Source organism: Dipodomys spectabilis, unplaced genomic scaffold (genome assembly GCF_019054845.1).
Source record: "Dipodomys spectabilis isolate Male_0828 unplaced genomic scaffold, ASM1905484v1 ptg000203l, whole genome shotgun sequence".
Lineage (NCBI taxonomy): Eukaryota > Metazoa > Chordata > Mammalia > Rodentia > Heteromyidae > Dipodomys > Dipodomys spectabilis.
In genome coordinates, this window is record NW_024870880.1 from 6,168,860 (window position 1) to 6,175,720 (window position 6,861).

A 6,861-nucleotide genomic window follows, 5' to 3' on the forward strand; every position below is an offset into this window, starting at 1 on the left:
AACTGACCAAGAGTGCCTCCTAACAGAGGCCCAACTCCCCAACTGTGGCTCTGCTCCTTCTGCTGTGTGGCCTGGGTGTGGAACCACACCGTGACTGTAGTCAGTGGACCAATTTGGGAGATCTCCACTTTGTAAGGTTTTTTTTTGTAACTGTAAGGTGTGTTTTGTTTGCCCTGTTTATTGTTTTTTGGACTGTATGTCTTCGGGACTGGAAACCATAGGCACCACTCCATCTAGCCCCCTAGACTTACGAAAAGAAACTGAGACAGAGGAAAAGAAAAGGTACGCCCCGGTTTTTCAGGGAGATAACTTGGAAGAAGAAATGTTTCCTCCCCCATACTCTCCTTTCCAGGTTCCTTTTGCAGAACCTGAGAATGATCAAGAGGAGGAGGGAGCTATAGAACACTTGGCAACTGCCCTTATAGTTTCTGAGGGGCCAATCACTCGATGATGCTATGGGATCAACCCCCCTTCTAATGCAGCTGTTTTTCCCATACATGCCATAGGTGCTGTGGCTGCGGATGGTCAACAGCCACTCCAATATTGGCGATTTTCTACCAGTAATCTATAAAACTGGCACACCCAAAATGCCCCCTTTTCTAAGAAACCCAGGATTTAATTTGTTTGCTTGAAAGTATTCTCTTTACACATCAGCCCACTTGGGATGATTTTAGTCAGCTTTTACAGGTCCTTTTTACCACTGAAGAGAGAGACTATCCAAGAGGCAGCCTGGAAACATATCCCTGGCCCCACAGGAGCACCAATCCTGGATCCTGCCCTGATCACTGCCTATTTTCCTGAGATCTGACCAACATGAGACAACAATACAGTTGAAAGTAGGGAGCCATTCCTCATCTATCGCCGGGCTCTTTTGGCATGTCTCAAGGTGGTGGTTTGCCAAACTAGTAATATGGCCAAAGTTTTTGATGATAGACAGGGAGGAAGTGAAAGTCCGGCAGGATATCTTGAGCGGCTCATAAAAGCTTTTAGTCAATATACCTATATGATCTTGAAACCCAGGAGTTGGCTCAGATGATTATGTTTGCCTATATAAATCAAGCTGCACCAGACATAAAGTGAAAGTTGCAGGCTCTAGACAGACTTGGTAAAAAATCTATTAGGGATATAGTAGCTGCAGCAGAAAAGGTTTACAATAAGAGAGAGACAGCAGCAAAGACAGGAAAGGAAGGACAGAGAACGTGAAATTGACTGTGAAAGGAGCGACCAGGCCAAAGAAAAGAGGCCAGACTGGTTGTTCCAGCCACTATCACATGCCAAGCATACCTGGTTCACAGATGGCAGCAGTTTCATTTGAGATGGAAAAAGGTATGCTGGTGCAGCAGTCACCTCGGACATTGAGATACTGTGGGCAGAAGCACTCCCCCAGGGAATGTCTGCACAAAAAGAAGAACTAGAGGCACTAACAAGAGCCCTACAGATGGGAAAAGGGAAGAGACTAAACATTTACATGGACAGTCAGTATGTTTTTGCCACTGTGTATGTCCATGGAGCCATTTACCAAGAGAGGGGGCTGTTGACAGCTGAGGGAAAGGCGAACAAGAAATTTTAAGCCTCATCTGGGCCTTATGGGAACCAGTAAATATTGCCATTATGCACTGTCCTGGCCGTCAAAGGTAACTGATTCAATAACCAAGGGAAATAACTTGGCCGATCAGGCAGCTAAGGAGGTGGACCTCAGCCCAGAGTGGAAGTAGACCCAGGGTCACAAGCTTTGCCTCCTGAGCCTCAGTACTCCCAAGAAGAGTTGGAGTGGATAAAGAAAATTTCCATGGCCTATAAACCCACAAACAGAGAAAGAAATAAAGACTGGTGGAAAACTGGTGGGGGAAACTTATCTTCCCTCAAAGATTGGGCAAGGGAATTCTTATGAGAATCCATATGGTCTCTCACATGGGAACCTGAAGAATGAACGACTTGCTGACACTCAGAAATAAAAATCAGGCAAGGAAATCAACTCATTGAGGACATTGTTAAAAATTTTAAAGCCTGTCAGCTCACCAATGACCCTATTCAACTGGTTACAAAAGGAGCTCACCTCCATGGAGTTGAGCCAAGTGTGTTTTGGGAAGTAGACTTCACAGAAATTAAAACTGGAAAATTTGGATATAAATATTTGCTAGTTTTTGTAGACACCTTTTCAGGATAGGTTAAAGCCTACCCAACAAAGCATGAGACTGCGAATGTCATATCGAAGAAGATCCTGGAAGAAATCCTACCCAGGTATGGCTTCCCATCCACCATCGGGTAGGACAATGGACCAGCCTTCAACTCAAAAGTAAGTCAGGTAATAGCCGCCGCACTGGGGATGGATTGGAAATTGCACTGTGCTTATCGACCCCAGAGTTCAGGGCAGGTAGAAAGAATGAATCGAACTGTAAAAGAGACCTTAACTAAATTGGCCTTGGAGACTGGTGCAGACTGGGTATCGCTGCTCCTTTTTGCCGTGTTTAGAGTAAGAAATTCACCCAATCAGCTTGGCTTTACTCCTTTTGAAATAATGTATGGACACCCTCTACCCATTATCCCTAGCCTTCAGACAGAATTGCTTGCTGATTTGGATGGGGTCCTGCGACTGGGGTATAACAATGTTTCCATTTTTCTCTAGTACTCCTAGAGATTTAGACTAAGGGTTTGTGTGGAGCGGCTCCTCGGTGAATCCCTGAGGAAACCACTTGAAGCCTCCTCAGGAAAACGCTATTCAAACCAGCAGAGCAGGAGAGTCTCTGAGACTATTTTCTCCAATAAACCAACAGAGAACCAGAAGTGGAGCAGTGGCCCAGAGGGTAGAGCTCCAGCTTTGAGAGAGAAACCTGAGCAGGAGATACAATCCAGACCAGGAAGGAAAGCCTGGGAATTGCTTACGTCCAATTAACTACCAGTTGGCAGGAAGTGGAGCTTTGGTGATGGTAGAGCCTCAGCCTTGAGCAAAAGCAGCTCAGGGACACATCGGGCCCTTAATTTAAGCCCTGGGATGGCCACAGAAGAATTCAAAGAGACAGCCAAGTTTATATATCAGTGCCCTACCTACTTATGTTTGTATGGATATTACCTCCCATAGTGCAAACTCTGCTTTTATTTACTGGTTTATTTTTCAGATATGCTAGTTGTGAATACAGCATCATTCTCTTCATTTCAGGCCCATTGCTTTTGTCTTCCAGGGTTCTAGGCCTGTGCCTTTATATGATGTACACTGAAGCTCTCAGCAGCCTTTATTTACATTTTATTATGAGGGCAATGCAGGAACAATCACAAATCAGATGAGGAAGAGAAGTAACCGGTATTCAGAAAATTCAACTTGAGAACATAAAATGGTAGCATACTTATGTAAAAACTACCATTAAGGAAAAAAAATGAAGTGGCTGGGAATATGGATTAATGAGGGATTGCTTGCCTAGCATGCAAGAAGCCCTGGGTTCGATTCCTCAGGCACCCGTTCACAGACAAAGCCAGAATATGTGCTGTGGCTCAAGGAGCAGAGTGCTAGAGACAGTGACCAGGCCTTGAGTTCAATCCAACAACTGGCAAAGAGATAGCTACCTAGGTAGGAAGGTAGGTAGATAGCTAGAAAGAAAGAAATAGAAAGAGATAGAGAGAGAGAAAAAAAAGAAAAGAAAAGAACGAAAGAAAGAAAGAAAGAAAGAAAGAAAGAAAGAAAGAAAGAAAGAAAGAAAGAAAGAAAGAAAGAAAGAAAGAAAGAAAGAAAGAAAGTTGATAGAAGAATCTGTTTTTGATATCAGAAGGAAAGAAGAGAACATTCCCAGTCATGAATCTTTCTGCAGTGTGCCAGGACACCAGCATCGCCTTCACACAAATGCAGAGCAGGATGACTGTCTCTGTTCCACTTCTCAGGCAGCCAAGAGTCCCAGAGTCAAGAGGACAGAGCCAGGTTCTAACTCAGGTGCTTGGAGACAGAAGAAAAATGGCCCTGCCCCTCCTTGGACTGGGGATTAGCATTAATGATGTGGAGAATGAAGGAAGGAGAAAAGACTGGCAGAGATAGAAGGGCTTTCAACCCTGACAAATGGAGAGTCAATAACCCACTCCCTGAGACCAGAAAACAGGGTTTTTCTACTCTGTTCCTCCCCTCCCCCCACTAAACTGGCTCTCTATTGGTAACCTAAAGATAGCCTGAGGCTCCCTTAACCTGAGGGAGGAAGGTTAATTAGTCATTGTTTGAGGAAGCTGAGAAAAGCCTGACCCTGGTGTAACTCTAACAAATGTTTCAGGTTTCCCCCATTGCTGGCTGTGCCTGGAATGAATGAAGTGGTTTTGCAGCTCACTTCAGTGTTGAGTGTGTACATTCTGCCTCCTAATCCTGCAGGCCTAGTTCCCTGTACCTTGCCTGGCTTTTGAAACAGTTTCCTGTCCTTCAAATACAGTGTTACACTGGAGTTCTTCCTGCTAACAGAGCTAGGGCTTGGATCCTGAGAACTTCATTTGAACCCCGATTGGGTCAATAATATTTCTTTCCTTCTTCTGTAGATCAAGAACTCCAAGAACATTTAGAGTGCAAGTAACTTCTCATCCCCAAGGGAAACACAGGAATTTCTTAAGCATCTGACCTTTCAGAACAGGAAGTCAGAATGTACCAGACTTCCCTGCCTTGGCTGGTTTCACCCTGTGATAGAGACCTCAGCCTCCTGAGCTAGGATGATGGGCGTGAGCTACTGGTTCTCTGCAAGGGTCAGAACTGTAATGACATTGACAATACAAGTCAACTGCTTATCACAAAAGGCTTGGGGAGCATATTAAGCCTTTCAACAATGTGCCTTTCAGAACCCTATAGGACACATGTTTATAATGCTAGAATCTGAAAGGCTGGGCTTATGGATGTGCTACACATGAACCTTGAGGTCTGACTCCAATTCTGGTGTACATCAGCATTCATGTTCCAGAAAATATTCTCATAAATAGCAAATAGGAAAATTACTTTGATTAACCCTCACTCTTTTTCCAGTTGTGTGTCTCAAAGAGAAGCCTGGGCGCTGTCCCTGGGCCCTTCAGCTCAAGGCAAACACTCTACCACTTGTCCCACATGGGGTTTTTTGATGGTTCAGTCTAACAGGCTTTCCTTTCCTAGGCTGTCTTCAAACTATGCTCTTAAGATCCCAGCCTCCTGAGAAAGTAGGTTTCCAGGGCCACTGGAATCTGGCGTATTGTTTTTGCCAGACCTGGGGCTTGAACTTAGGGCCTGGGTACTGTCTTTGAGCTGCTTTTTTTCAAGGCTAGCATTTTACCACTTGAGCCACACCACAGTTGCTGGCTTTTTCTGAGTATTTTGCACTGAGGATTCAATCCCTGGCATTCATGCATGCTGAGCAAGCTCTCTACCACTAAGCCACATTCCCAGCCCCAAACTTAAGATTTTATCCCTGAACTTGCCTAGTCACAAGAAAAGGCTTCTGAGTATAAATCATCAAAACAAATCCCTATAGGAAGTTGTCCAAAGATAAATAAGACAACGCTCATACTGGGGACAGACTCTAACCATGTAATGACTTGACAAATGACTCCATTTAATTATGTATCATGTTTCAACACTTAATAAAGAATTAATGAAAATGAGTCAATGTACTGAATTATTGTGTATAATTTATAATATATGTACACAACATAATAACTATTATGCATATAATAATACTAAATACAATAAACAATAAAATGTACAAAATAAAAATTAAATACAAAATCAATAATAATAATCATAATATGAAAAAAACATGCATATGTACCTATATATATTTATACTACACATGTATACAAATATTTTTTCTATTGCAGGGCCTTAATTCAGGCCCTGGGAACTCTAGCTTGAAAATCATTTCCTCAAGGACAGGGAGCTTAGCTTTCACCCAAGGTGCAACAGAGTTACTTGGACAGTGAGCTCAAATCCCAGCAATGGCAGAAATACTGGCCCCATTTCCAAGACAGTGACTTAATATTTGTAACAGAAACAGTTATGTTTATTCAGTTCCATACTGAACACTGAAAAAAAATCACTGTAGAATTTTGTACAGCTATGCTGACATCCATCTCTTACCCCCAAAGTGCTTCTTGAGCACTACATCATTTTTGTACGTTTTTAATTTTTAAAATGTTGTGCAGAGGGGTCACAGTTACATGAGCAAAGTAGTGAGTACATTTCCTATTGAGCATTGTTGCCTCCTTGTTTGTGTGTTCCCTACCATCCCTTCCCTACCATCTTCACAACTAACTTTCCTGCTGAGGTCAGTGACTTTTTTTTGGCTTGGCATGGGGTTTGAACTCAAGTAATGGCAACTCTGTACCTTTCGTCACATTGTTACAGATTCATCAAGACTCTGAGTTCAAATCCCAGGCTAGGAAAGAAAACTGGCAAAAATTCCAAACCAAGGAGCTTTATTATTTCAATTTAGTTAGTTTTGCCAACCACAGGGCTTGTACTCAGGTCATGGAAACTTTGACTCAGCTTCACTCTCCCTAGGCTGGAGTGGACCCTCGGGACCCAAAGCTGATCCTGGAACCCTAGGTCCAGAAGGCTTGCAAGAAGAAATAAAAAGCAGAACAGCACAAAAAGTGGGGAGCTGTAGAGGGCTCAGGGTTTTACAATTTTGTATTTGCACGGTGACTATCCTCTGTCTGAATGACATGGTTTCAAAGTGGACCTGGCCTGCCATTGCTGATGGCTGGCAGGATATCAGGGAAGCCATAAGCCAACATGTCAGCATAGGCCCAGGGTTCAAATCCTAATCCTTACACTTACCAATGGCAGGAGATCACAAGAGACTCGTTCCTACGCATAAGAATACAGATTGAAAGAGTAATTCATGCATTTGTCTAGTCTAAAATTGGATGCAATAA